Source organism: Mastigoproctus giganteus, chromosome 12 (assembly GCF_048544385.1).
Source record: "Mastigoproctus giganteus isolate SK-2022 chromosome 12, ASM4854438v1, whole genome shotgun sequence".
In the NCBI taxonomy this organism is placed as follows: Eukaryota; Metazoa; Arthropoda; class Arachnida; order Uropygi; family Thelyphonidae; genus Mastigoproctus; species Mastigoproctus giganteus.
The window spans coordinates 121,502,325-121,517,067 of record NC_143586.1 but is presented as its reverse complement, the minus strand read 5'-3'; positions in this window follow the sequence as shown (position 1 = coordinate 121,517,067).

Here is a 14,743-nt window from a genome sequence, read left to right as displayed (position 1 = left end):
AGTCGTTACGATATCTTCTATATACTTCCCGTAGAGCCTGGAGCTCAGCAGGAGGCCAGGAGTGCCTCGCTCTCTGGAAGGCTTTTTGGGCAGTGGACTTGGCGCCTTAGGTTTTCTAGTTCCCTGCACCACCAAGGGACTGCTTTTAGGTGCTTCTGACGTTTTTTCATAGTTCTCTCACATGCTTGTTGAATTGTGGTTGTTAAGAGGGAGAGGTGTCCCTGTGGATCAAGATGGTTTAGTTGGGATGTATCCATTTGTAGCTTTGATTTTATATTGTCCTTGAAGGCATTCCAATCATCTGTTTTGGTGGAGTATCTGATGATATTGTGGTATATGGGAGGAGTACTATCAAGTTGTCTAGATAGATGGAAGGAGATGGCCCTGTGGTCTTAGGTGGTCCAGGCCTCATGAACTATCCATTATGATAACTTTTGTGCTATGGACCGTGTGGCGAGGGTAACGTCAATGGGGTTAATGGGACACAAACCACTGGCTTTCTTCTGTAGAGTCCACGTGAATTGAATCTTCTTAACACAACCCAGTTGGAAATGCTTTCACGTGTGGTCGCAGCAAACTCAAGAGAGTTGAGGACAGGACATCATAGGGTTCTGTCTTGCTGTTAGGGACAGTGGTCTGTTCTGGTTGACAGCCTGCATGTGACCTTGACCAGTTCTTGTAATGGTTCCTGTCTTCTGAAACTGCTTCCATTGCGATACTGTATGACACACGTCAGTGTTCTGCCTGCAACTGCCCAGCTTCAAGTAGTTCAACGGCCATCATTTCAACGCATCATCTAAATGACAATGACTTGCCATCCTGAGTACTGGAGATGCTATCCCACTGAGCAAGCCAAAAAATGGGAAAGAAATGATGCTGCAACCTGTGATTTTATAAGCATGAACAATTTGCATGCTATGGTGTCAAATATTTGCTTCAGCGGCACTTCACAATAAAATGAAAAACATTTATAAATATTATTAAAAAACTTCCCATTTCACTTATCCATCCCCACCAATAGTTTGTCTAGTTATTCTATTAATTTATTCAAGCTATTGACTTCCACACCAAGAAATGGAAGTTTGTTCCCACATGCTAGCTAATGGCAAACTTCAGCACATCTATTCTGCGACCATCCTTCCTCAATTTGAATTAAGCCCCCTCGTGTTTACTCTAAGCAAGAGAAAGAATCCTGTCAGCATTCAGCTTGCTCAATCCATTCAAAGCTTTGAACACCTTGAAGGTGCCTAGTCTCTAGATACTACAATTTGCAAAACTGAAGCCTTTAGTAAAAGTACCCTTTTTTTCTCCCATTGCAACTTTGCTGCCCTCTACCTGTTACAGCAGCTCTACATTCTAAAATGAAGCCTCCAGACATGTATGCAGTATCCAGATGTTGCCAAATCATTGCATTATACAATGGGAAAATAACCTTATTCCTGCTACCAAAATTGCTATATTCATTGACAAACCCTATCAGCTGTCCTGTCTGCACTGCTCGGAGAACTTCATATCCGACTGCACAATTACCCCTAAGGCCTTTTTCATTTTCCGTTTCATTGAGTGTAGTACCACACAGATGGTTCATTATTGTGGGATTACTTCTACACATATGCAGTACTTTGCATTTGTAAATGTTATTACAACTTAGTGCTATGTCTCAGGTCATTTAGTATCATTTACCACCATGCCAAGCTTTGTATTATCTGAAAAATTAGGGAATAATGATATTAATTACTGTCCATCAAACCATGGGGAAATTATACCAATAACATGAAGTATAATCACTTCATGTTATTGGTGGTAACCAATTTTTGCCTTCTCCCATTCAACCAACCCTTTATCAATAGCAGTAACTTGAATGCCACCCTGCTCCAATTTGCAAAACTATCTCTTGTGTGCAACAATACAGAAAGTTTTCCAGAAATCCAATTATGTAATATAATTTTTTCATCCAGTTCCTTTTAAGACTGCATCATGGTTGGTTAGTTAGGTTTTTTTTTTTTTAATGAAAACCCCAAACAGGAGAGGTATTAGAACCTAAAGTACTTAGTAGCATGCTTGGGTTGGAGGTTGAGAAGATGAAATAAGATATTTCTTGACATTAGACTTGAATTTCTGTAGACCGTAATTTTCAGGAAATACGTATGAAGAAAGGTTAGAGAAAATGGCAGTTGACCGAATAAACGAGGAAGGTGAAACGTTGGTATTGTGGGTTTGAAGTTGGACAGTAAATGGATGTTGGCTGGTGGCGGCACATGTTCGGACTGTTTTGAAAGAGAGAGCGGGAATTATAGAAGCCAATTCAGAAGAACAGCGCCCATGGAAGTTTCTGTAGAAAATACATGCAGCAGAAACAGTACGTCTATGAGACAGCGAGTGGAGAGACTCTGTTAGAGATGAATCATTAATTAACCTAACTGCCCTCTCCTGAATGGAATCAAGAAGCCTCAGAGAGGTTTTGGGGGCACCACCCCAGATGTGGGAACAATGTTCCATGGCAGGGCGGATTTGCGATTTATACAGAGTGAGCAGCTGTTTGGAAGAAAAGTAACGCTGAGAGCGAAAGAGAAAACCAAGTTTTTTAGATGCAGAGGAAGCAATATTTGTAATGTGCTTTTGCCAAGAGCGATTAGAAGTCAGGGTAATCCCCAAAAGAGATATATCAACTTGCCTAGAAATTGGAGTGTCACCAAAGATAAGCATAGGAGCAGAAGAATCCTTTTTGCGAGATATAAGACAGGACTGAGTTTTAGAAGGATTGAAATAAACTAAGTTGTCTTTGCCCGAATAGAGAATTATCTGGAGATCGGCATTTAACGAATTGGTAGCGGATATTTGAGAAGTTGAAGCTGATTGAGCAGGGCAAGGTTTCTCAAAATGGAAAGTGGAATGCAATGTGCTATCATTGGCAAAACTGTTGATAGGATTTCCAGTCTGTGGAAGAAGGTCATTAATATACAAAGGAAAAACAGTGGGGGAAAGAACTGAACCTTGGGGGACACCAGCATTAGTGGAGAAGTTAGATGACGGAGCCATCTACCATCACCCTGAATGAGCGATCAGAAAGAAAGCTGGATAACCAATTACAAAAAACAGTTGGCAAACCATCAGATGAAAGTTTGTTTAGAAGACCTTTATGCTAAACACGATCGAAAGAGTGATGTCAAGAGCAGCTGCTTGTGTTTCACCAAAGTTTTCCATTGAATTTGTCCATAAATGAGTAACATAAGTCATATTGTGGATCGACACTGACGGAATCCATACTGGCGATCGTTGATCGGACGGAAGGTTTCTAGGTAGCTTAAGAGTTAGTGGTTAATTGATTCCTCCATTACTTTAGAAGGAGTAGAAATAATTGTAATAGGACGATAATTCGATGGGAGGGATTTGTCACCCTTTTTAGGACCTGCTGGATATGAGCAAATTTCCAAGCAGAAGGAAAAACACTTTTGGAATAAGAAAGTGAAAAGGCGGCAACGACCAGGAGTAAGTTCAGGAGCACAGGTTTTGAGAACAACTGGAGAAATACCATTGGGACCTAGAGCTTTCTTTGCATCAAGATTCGTCAAAATCCTTTTGACAGAAGAACACAGAAGGCATTGAATGGAACGTGTTGGGAATGGTGGAAGGTGTTTTACCAAGATCATTAACACTTGAGTTGGAAGAAAAATGGGATGCTAGCAGATCAGCTTTATCGTTGGCTGAAGTGACAACAGAACCATCTGGTTTTGACAGAGGTGGGACCAGAGATGGGCAAAAGTTGTTGCCAATAGCTTTGGCAAGAGACCGGAATGCTTGGCTACCATTAGGGCAAGAAGCAAGTTTTCTACTCTTAGCCTGTTCAAAATCTAGTTTGGACTGATTAATAACTGCTTTGCAATTGTTATGAGCTTTGGTGTAGGCAAAAAATGAAACTGAAGAATTGGAAACAAGCCAGTTACAATATGCAACGTTCTTCTCTTGAACAGCATTAGCACATTTATTGGAAAACCAAGCTTTACATAAAGGACAAGATTTTAAAGTGGAGTGTGGAATAAAGGATTTCATTTCTACAAGAATAATTTCACTGACACGATCTGAGCAAACGTTGACATCAGAAGTTTTGAAACAATAATCCGACCAAGAAAAAGAAGAAAAGAAATCTTGCGGGTCATCCCATTTTGCATTCTTGTAATGCCAAACAATACGTGGTTGGGAACAGTCATAAAATAAAGGCTCCATTGGAGAAGAGACAATCACAAAGTTGTGATCTGAGGTACCTAAAGGACCACTCACTTCGACCATGTACTTAGAAGCGTTGTTTGTGAGAAAAAGATCAAGCGTGTTGGCTGTATGGTTAGGACTGTCCGGTATTCTGGTAGGTAAATGAACAATCTGTGTAAGGTCATTAGAAATTGAAAAAGCCTCAGCATCTCAACCAGCTGGGTCAGTGTGAGTAGAAAACGGAAGCCAGCTGGAGTTATGGACATTGAAATCACCAAGGAATATTATATCACTGCTGGGCAAGTTGGACTGGAGAAAGTCAAGTTGCAAAGAGAGGAAGTCAAAGAGCTCCAAGTGATTTGTGAAGTTGGGAGAACGGTAGGGACAGATGAGTTTGGCGCAATAAGGTAGAGAGATTTTAAGCCAGAGGAGATTCCAAATTACTAAGTCTGACAGGGAATATTGGAACGGACATATGCACAAGTACCACTTTTGAGGCGAACGGAATCATACAGCAAATAATTTGGGCAACTAAGATGAGCAGTAATTGAATCAACCGATAACTGAGATTCTGTCAGAAAAAGTATTTAGAGTTTGGCAGACTAAGTGGAAATGGACATCGTTGAGATTAGAATCTAGACCACATATATTTGTGAAATGAACTAGGAAGTGTTTGGGAGGTTTGGATCTTTCTGCAGATAAGCTTACTGTATTAGTTTGACAATTCATGTTGTATTCAACAGTAAGGAAAAGTGGGGGGGGGGGGACATGACGTATGAAGTACTGAAATTTTTGGATGTGCTGTACACATGGTAAGAATATACCCAGATCGTTGACATAACCTGGCCTTGATAATGCTCCCCGCATACACACTACTTGGACTCCCTCCAGTCACTTTGTGGCAGAGTAGAGGTAGCACTAGCTGATCTGGAAGCCTCCTAAAGAGTTATCAATAGGTTAGGTCCTGTGTACTAACTAGCGGCTTTGCCTGCGAATACTGTTTTAGATCTGTCCCCTCGAAATGTATATATGATTGTATCTCACCATGATGTCCATCATAACCTCAAAAGTCATCAGTCATACTGCATGATGGAAGAGATAGGGAACGGTTGGCCTCAAATTAGCTCTGTAGACTAAACATGGGTTCCACCACTTCAAGCCTCCAATAAGCAAAGTGGTGGTATTGCATCGGTTGATGAGAGTCATCTACGACCTAATAAATACCAACATCTGCCAACTATTAATAAGTATCTTTTGTTTATATTTCTATTTGTGATGCTCGTCATTAATGTGGCATATCATCCTGAAAAGGGTTAGAAATATGAAATTCCTAGGTGATACATTTCCTTCGAACGCCAGTGTATATATAAAGATACCAATTAAACAGTACTAGGCTGAATGCACGGGTCAGATCACCGAAGCTAAACAGCGTTAGGGCCAGTTAGTGCTTGGGCGGGTAACCACCTGGGAATCCCAGGTGGTGTAGGTGGCTTTTTTTTTACGGTTTCTCATTCAGAATCGAACCCTTACTCTCTTTTGTACATCATATTCAGCGTGACGCCATATCCATGTACAAAACCATCAGTTGCTTCTTGCCCGGATCCATATAATTGAAGTAACAGGGATTAAGCTTATTTTAACGGGACACAAGTTCTGTTGCAGCAACACAGCAGGGGAGGTGAATTATCCCACTCACCCAGACCACGTGTTCTCTGCGATTCGTTACCGATCTTCAGCAAGTTATTATCATCGATGCAGATGGTTACATCCTATTTCCTCGCAATCCTTTTGAACTGAATCTTCAGGCACGGCCCAGGCAGTTTTCACATGACATGACTTGCGTCCGTGGAGTGACAAAAATCGCAACGAAATGGAAACATAGCGATGCATGACGCAATCAGTACCTTTACAGCGCGGCCATGGTGTAACTCGCACGCGTTTTGCGTTTACTTGTTAAATCGCAATATCTGAGATTATAGCAGTCCAATTTTAAAATTTTAAAAACCAAAATATTCCTTTTGTCATTTTCTACCGTATTTCATAAAAGATTTCGACTGAAAAAAATTTATAATTCAATATGCCGAAGACTAATAGAGCATTATAAGGCGTATAGAGCATGAATGCAATGCGACCACCTCCATTCAATACATAGGAGAGAGAGATCTGTAAAAACTTCGTAATAAACTTGTAAAATAATTGTAAAATATTAAACCACAGTAACAGTGAAATAATATCGTTTCAATATATTCTAAAGAAATTTTACTTAACTTCCACTATGCATACTCGGCACACACAATTTTTTTTAGTTTTCTTCCCTAATTTTCAGATCCTAGCACAGTTCTTAATGGCGAACGTTTTAATCACCACTCAACAATCTTAGAGCAAATTTTGCTGACACTTAGCTCATGTTCGTCAGAATCGCAGTGCGATGTTAAACAGTCCTACAGGAGGTACCCAATTCAGCAGTTTCTTCTGTGCTTAATCGCTGATCGGAATGAATTTTTTCATGCACTTTGGCATCCATTCATTAATACATAAAGTTGTACGCCAACATGGACATTTGTCATCGACAGATTCTTGGCCTTTTTTGGAAATGTTTCATATACTATGAAATGCTTGTCGAACAGTCTCAATCCTTGCCCTGCAAGTCCTAGCAGGTGTACCACCTTTAGACCTAGAAATTGTCCGCACAGGTCTACTCTATGAAGTCTCCAAATGAAAGTAGGACACAATATTAGATTTCACCTCTGATCACCTCAACAACAGGACTGTAGAAGAAAAGAGACTTATCAATCATTTAACACATCTGGCAAACTAGGTGGACGAGTCTACAAAGGGGGCCATAACTGGAAAATTTATTCCAGAAGTCCAAACTGTTTATCCTAAATGCCCGACATGGTTCTCATCCGGGCCTACAAACCACCTTCCTTCTCACAGGGCACGGTTCCATTCTTGCAAAACTGACTTCTTTCCATGTAACAGACAAACCTCTGTGTAACTATGGATCCCCGGAAACCTGGGACCACCTTATGTACCACTGTCCGCTTTACGAAGAACTCCGACACATTCTCATTACCTTCTGCAGGATCAAGAAAACCATCTCTGGAACACGAGAAACACTACCGCGTCTTTTCCAAGTTTGCCCAAGACCTTTTTCCAAGCATCGAACTTTACCACAACCGTAAACTTCCGAAGGAACAGTGCCATACAACTCATTCTTAGTTCGTCCCAAGAGTGACACAACCACCAGCACAACTCAGATGCTGTCATTAGACCTTAGCCATGCTCCTTTGCCTTGACTTCCAGGGCGTGAGGGAGGAGGTGACTCCTCATCTCCCCCCTCGCCACCCCTCTTTTCCCTCTGATGGGGCATGGGCCTGCTCCACTGATTTGGGGGACGTCATCTCTATGGGACCCCTTATCTCTGTCTTTTCCCCCGGCCTTCAGTCTTCCCCTCTCTAACTTACAACTATTAGTGTCTGAATCATCTCTAAATTGCTAGAGCCCTACACACCCAAAAACTTAACATCAATTTGCATAACTAGTCTAACAAAACTCCTTCTGGTTAACCCTTACCTATAACTTTTTTTTTTAGGTTCTAGCCACTGAAATCTCAGGAAATTAGGTGATAGCACCTGCCAGAGTAAATAACTACACTGGTGGTTTTTTTTTTTTTTTTGGTTTTTTTTATGTGAACCCCAAACATGAGAGGTATTAGAACCTATAGTACTTAGAACCGTGCTTAGGTTGGAGGTTGAGAAGACGAAAGAAGATATTTGTTGACATTGGACTTGAACTTCTGTAGTTTGTAATTTTCAGGAAATACGTATGAAAGAAGGTAGTTCCAGAAAACGGCAGTTGAATGAATAAATGAGGAAGATGAAAAGTTGGTTCTGTGAGTTTGAAGTTGGACAGTAAATGGATGTTGGCTGGTGGCGGCACGTGTTCGGACTGTTTTGAAAGAGAGAGCGGGAATTATAGAAGCCAATTCAGAAGAACAGTGCCCATGAAAGTATCTGTAGGAGAGGCATGCAGCAGAAACAGTGCGTCTATGAGACAGCGAGTGGAGAGACTCTGTTAGAGATGAATCATTAATTAACCTAACTGCTCTCTCCTGAATGGAATCAAGAAGCCTGAGAGAGGTTTTGGGGGCACCACCCCAGATGTGGGAACAATATTCCATGGCAGGGCGGATTTGCGATTTATACAGAGTGAGAAGCTGTTTAGAAGAAAAGTAACGCCGAGAGCGAAAGATAAAACCAAGTTTTTTAGATGCAGAGGAAGCAATATTTGTAATGTGCTTGTGCCAAGAGAGATTAGAAGTCAGGGTAATCCCCAAAAGAGATATATCATTTTTCCTATAAATCGAAAGTCACTAAAGATAGTCACTAAAGCATAGGAGCAGAAGAATCCTTTTTTACGAGATATGAGACAAGACTGAGTTTTATAAGTGTTGAAATCAACTAAGTTGTCTTTGCCCCACTGGAGAATTACCTGAAGATCGGCATTTAAGGATTGATAGCAGATTTTCGAGAAGTTGAAGCTGATTGAGCAGGACTAGGTTTCTCAAATTGGAAAGTGTAATGCAGTGTGCTATCATCGCCAAAACTATGGATAGGATTTTCAGTCAATGGCAGAAGGTCATTAATATACATGAGGAAAAGAGGGGGGAAAGAACTGAACCTTCTCCACCGGCATTAGTGGAGAAGTTAGAAGACAGAGACCCATCTACCATCACCCTCAGTGAGCGATCAGAGAGAAAACTGGATAACCAATTACTAAAAACAGTTGGCAAACCATAAGATGGAAGCTTGTTTAGAAGACCTTTATGCCAAACACGATCAAAAGCCTTTGAGATGTCAAGAGCAACTACTTGTGTTTCACACAACCTTTCCATTGAATTAGTCCATAAATGGGTAACATAAGCCAGAATATCACCAGTGGATCGACACTGACGGAATCCATACTGGCGATCGTTGATCAGACGGAAGGTTTCTAGGTAGTTAAGAGTTGGCGGTTAATTGATTTCTCCATTACTTTAGAAAGAGTAGAAGTAATTGCAATGGGACGATAATTGGATGGGAGGGATTTGTCACCCTTTTTAAGAACTGGCTGGATATGAGCAAATTTCCAACCAGAAGGAAAAGCACCTTTGGAATAAGAAAGTGAAAAAAAGGCGGCAAATAATAGGAGTAAGTTCAGGAGCACAGGTTTTGAGAACAAGTGGAGAAATACCATCAGGATCTGGAGCTTTCTTAGCATCAAGATTCATCAAAATCGTTCTGATATCCTTCTGACGGAAGACCACAGGAGGCATTGAATGGAGCTTGTTGGGAATGGTGGGAGATGTTTTACCAAGATCATTAATACATGAGCTGGAAGAAAAATGGGATGCTAGCAGGTCAGCTTTATCCTTGGTTGAAGTGACTACAGAACCATCTGGTTTGGACAGAGGTGGGAGCAGAGATGGGCAAAAGTTGCGGCCAATAGCTTTGGCAAGAGACCAGAATGCTCGGCTACCATTAGGGCAAGAAGCAAGTTTTCTACTCTTAGCCTGTTCAAACTCCAGTTTGGACTGATTAATAACTGTTTTACAATTGTTGCGAGCAAAACTTAAGGACCAGTCAAGTTTTCACCTGTAGCTTCTCATACGAGTGGCTTGGATATGGGAAAAGCATACCAAAAGAAACCTCGTGAGGTACAGAAATTATGAAGGAAACAACACCGACACAGCAACGGAAACAAAACGGTACAGAAGGACTTTATTCAAAAATGGCAACACTGCACGGGCTTCCATGATACAGATACACCACTGCCAAATGTGGAACAAAGGGAAGAGGTAGTCTTCAGTACAATGTATGGCCACCTCTAATATCAATGCAGGCTTTGCACCGCCTGTCCATACTTAGAGCAATGTTGTTGATAAGTTCTTGCGGTAACCCGTCCATTCCTCTGTCAGCGCCATCTTCAGCTGGTGAACATTTTCTGATGGGTGTGGACGTGCCGCTAGGCATCTCCCCAGACCGTCCAATATGTGTGTGATGGGTTTAGAACGGTAGAACGGGTAGGCCAATCCATACGAACAATGTCCTCACGTTCCAAAAGCATATCAACAGCTGCTGTGCGATGGGGTGTGGCGTTATCATAAATAAACACGAACTCTGGGCCAATGGTACCTCGCTACTGTACTGAGTGGGGATGGATTACCTCAGTACAGTAGCGTGTCCCGATTACAGTACCGCCTTCCAGTATCTGGAGTTCACTCAAAATAACGCCTCCCCCAGACGAGAACACCTCGACCGCCATATCGATCTCTTTCAGTGATGTTTGCGGGGTTATACTGTGTGCCAACATCTCACCAGATTAGGTGACGTCCAGAATCGCTGCTGAGACTGAATTTACTCTCATCAGTAAAGAGTACCTTACTCCATTGCGCTGCTGTCCAGTCCTTGTATTCAATGTCGCTTCTTGATTAGACCGGGGTCCGAGCCCGTGACCACCAAATATGGAGGATGCGGAAAGGTCAGGGAAAGACCACCGCATATCCCCGGAGCAATATGACCTTAGTTGCTAATGCTCCTAAAAAAACAAAATAACAACAAATAACCATAACTGTAAATGGTGTCTCCACTGTAAACGGCGGCTAAATGACCAGAGGAACAACGTTATCCAACACTATACATATACAAAATCTATACACTTTTAAACCTCTGGCATTGACAGTGTTAGAGAGAGAGAGAGATAATCTTTAATGCCCTTCACGGCCAAAAAGCCAGGGGTTTACATTTTTACAGCCTCCCGAAACTTCCGGGAAAATAGAACAATTAATTTACAAAAAGCGGTAATTTTACAAAAGAAAACATATTTTGATACAAAGGAGAGAACTCCTTACGAGAGTTAGGTCTGATTGAGCTGGCTTAACATCGAGATAAGAACCAGCTCAATCAGACAGGAACAGATGCAAGGTACACATGTTATTGCTGATTAGTCCTACTAGACATAATTTTTTCCCTGTAAGTCCGGTCAACAGCGAATTTGTTTAGGTCGGCGTCAAGTGCCTGGGTTTGCTTGAACATCTGCTGAGGGAGGAACCTGTCCGAGAGATGCAGTCGCGCTGAATGCGAGTAGAGCTCGGGATTGGCCCTAAGGGCAGCAGGGGGAATCCTCCAGCCACAGGTATCCCAGAATGAAGGTGTTGCGATTATGCCTGTTATCATCTTGACTGTTACTAGGAGGCGTTGGTCGTCGACTAAGGTGGGAAGCCGTGGAATCCCGAGAGAGTTGGCAAGTTGCGTGGTACGAATCAGAGCTGGAAAGTTGTGCTTCCTGTTGGCCCACTTTAGTAGCCAGAATTCTGTGACAAAGAGTGGTTTCTTTATTGATGGTGCCGCTGACGCCCAAATTTCAGCAGCATAGAGTAAAGGTGGAAAGATGATTGTTCTTATGTACCTCACGGTTGTCTTTTTATCTCTGATATGAAGGAGATGCTGTTTTGCTATCCACCGGAGTCTTGAAGCACGTGTGAGGAGCATGTCTATGTGGACGTTGAATCGAAGTTTGGAGTCGAATACAACGCCCAGATCACGATGGCTGGATACAATTGGGATGAAGATGTTGCCGACCGAAGGCTGGAAACAAGAAGGAGTTTGCTTCAATGAATACACCATGAATTCGGACTTAGCAGGATTGATCTAGAGTCCGAACTGGCAGAGGTAAGATGTCGCTGCAGCGAGAATGTTGTTAATTTCCGTTTTTACCAGATCAAGGTCTTGACCAGGGATGATGGGAGTAAGTATCTTGATATCATCTGCATAGCTCAGTAGACATCGAGAATGTGCAACCAGTCGGAAGATAATAGATGAGAACAGAAGGCCGGAAAGGACCCCTCCTTGTGGGACTCCTGCGGTGACGGATCTAGTAAGGGTGCTATCTCCTGTATGAAGCTTTATAACTCTGTTATTCAGAAGAGAGGAGAGAAAGCATAATATGTTCCCTGTGATCTGGAAGTGGCATTCCAGGAGAGTGTGTAGTTGGTTTACTTGGACGGCATCAAATGCAGCCTCAATGTCTAAGTAAGTAACAGCTAGTTCGTGCCTTTTCTCGAATGCTGACAAGATAGTATTCGTGGTGGCTAGCAGATTTGTGATCGTCGATCTGTTTGGAAGGGAATAGTGAATTTGGGCTGGATTACTGGGCAAGATCTGCTTGGTGAGGATCGGGAGTAAGGTCTTCTCCAGGAGCTTCATCAGGCTGGAGGAGTTGGAGATGGGTCGGAAGTGTTTAGGTTTCGATGGCGACTGAACTTTGTCTAAAGGTTTGATGAGATAGTTTTCCCATTGCTGTGGGAAAATCTGGTTCGAGAGTAACTGGTTGAAAATAATTAAAAGTGGCTGAATAATGTACGGACTTAGGCATTTGAGCATGAATTGGGGAACTCCATCATCACCAGTGGTTGACGAGGCAGGTAGAGAATTGATGGCGACAATCAGCTGTTGTTTTGTGATCTGAATGGTGTTCAACACTTCTTGCTGGGTGGGCTCTGTTAGTAGAGCCAGATCTGAGTTTGGCATAGGATTACGATTAAATCTTGTGACGAAATCGAGCCACCATTCAGGATCAAGTTGTAAAGGAAAATGAAGGTTCACTTTCTTGTATGGAATTTTTCCTTTTGCCAGATCTCGGTTAACGTATAATTTGATTGCCTCAGATTTCAGGCGATTAAATTGAGTCGGTGCCCTTGAATAAACGATCCGATCATTGACATTTTGCGACTGTTTCCATGTGCGATGGAGCTGTTGCTTCAGCTGGAAACTCATTTTGAGTTCTGAATTCCACCAAAGTCTTGTATATGGACTGATTATGATTTTTTTAGAGGCAGCATATTTGGCAACCGTGTTGATCCAGTTTGTGAGAATGTTCACAGCTAGCTCTGGGTCACAAGTCTCTAAGGTCACCCAGGGAATGAGAGAGGCGGCTCTAATGCACTTATCTACATCAAGTGAGTTGGGACCAGTGATGTCAACCTTTTATTGTTGTCCTTCTGGTTTCTAATTTGGGGGCTGGCAGATATGCAGCCACATGTATTGGGACATGATCAGAGTCGAATGACGTTTCTGCAATGTAATCAAGGGTGCAAGGGACAGAGGCTAGAACTAGATCTAAGAGGTTATTCCCCCTGGTTGGAGCTTCATTAATAAGTTGTAGATCAGCACATCTGAAGTGTGCCAGAAGATCTTTTTTCAGATTAGATAGCTGAGGAGGTAAATTGAAATCACCACAAACTAAGTGAGAAGCTGTGGGATGCAGCTGATTGATTATCCAGTTGGAAACTTCAAGGATGATTTGCTGGGAAGGCGTTGGAGGTATGTACACCACACAGATGTCAAACGTCACGAAGTTGTATCTTAACGTAACGAGGATTGCTTCATGGTTAGGGGAGTTACTGGATTTATTATCCAATAGCTTGAAAGTGGATTTCTTGTAAAATATTGCGACGCCTCCACCCTTGCGTGCAATCCGAGATGTGAATACGACCTCATAATTAGCTGGGGCAGCTGCTGCTAGGAATTCTTCATCGTCATTGAGCCAGGTTTCGGTGATGGCGAGCAGGTCAAAATATCCGGGGAGCAGAATTTGCTCCATAGTGTCAAACTTGTTCCTAAGACTACGCACATTCTGATAAAATATAATGCAGCAGGTACTCTAGGTACTTTGATACGGACGGGTGGTCTCTGACATAGCACTACTCGATTCAGCGGGGTGTGTCTAGGACTGATGAGCACAGGGATCGGCATATTGGTGTTCCATGTCTGTGGTTCTGGTTGCGGTAACGAGATCTGGGATTGCTATGAATCAGAGTACCATTGGTGGGAGTCCTTTCCATTACTTCTATATCGCTGCCCTTTATGCCCGAGATATGGCATAACAAGAGCTCCAGCAGGCCACATTTCAGGATTGAAGAGTGCTTCAAAATCTGCATCAGCTACATCGATCTTAAAGGAGGCGTAGGTGGGATATTTTGTGGATAGCTTGGTGACTCTGCCATTCATTTTCAATGCAGCAAGAAGGTTTTCCACATCATCAGCTGCGGTAGCAGGGGAGAGCCTACTAATGAAGGCATTACGGATCTGCTTGCTCATCATTCCAGTGTTCGCAATTTGCATCTTGCTGAAGTGCAAATTGGTTCCAATAACTTTAAGATTGGGGCTCAGTTCCTTAAGAGTTGGATTACGGGTCAGTGTTTGTTCTTTTGTTCGTTGACTTGCAATCATTGCATACGTTGTAGTGTCTCTATGGGTCTTTACATTAGATACAATCGTAGTCCCTGCAATGGTTACCTCTCACGTTTTTTGAGGCGGAGCCACAATTGCGATGTACTTCAGCAGCCAAAGCATTATCCAGTTTCGAGCGCGAGGACCCCATATGTGAGTTTTGTGATCGCGAATAGGTGCGATTTGGCAGATTCTGCTCCTGATGAATTCTTTGGATCTTCTATGAGGCAGTATTTCCTGAGTATCCGTTGTGTTCTGTTTCTCAC